This window comes from Penaeus monodon, chromosome 32 (genome assembly GCF_015228065.2).
Source record: "Penaeus monodon isolate SGIC_2016 chromosome 32, NSTDA_Pmon_1, whole genome shotgun sequence".
Taxonomy (NCBI): Eukaryota; Metazoa; Arthropoda; class Malacostraca; order Decapoda; family Penaeidae; genus Penaeus; species Penaeus monodon.
The window spans coordinates 7,295,041-7,295,258 of record NC_051417.1 but is presented as its reverse complement, the minus strand read 5'-3'; positions in this window follow the sequence as shown (position 1 = coordinate 7,295,258).

Sequence of the window (218 nt, the reverse complement as noted above, 5' to 3'; positions counted from 1 at the left end):
AGACAGGAAGACAGAATAGGGGCCAAAAAATACCGTAAAAGATTGGTCATAACGAAGTAGAGAGAACTGCAAGGTAAAAGAAACAGATAGAAAAGAGAAAGAGAAAGGAAGCAAAAAATCGTAAGGATAAGAGAACATTGTTGAAATATTTACACGTATTTGACTTGGTCTTTCTTTCTCTCCCCGAACCGCAAGCTGTTTCGCAACACTGCACACGA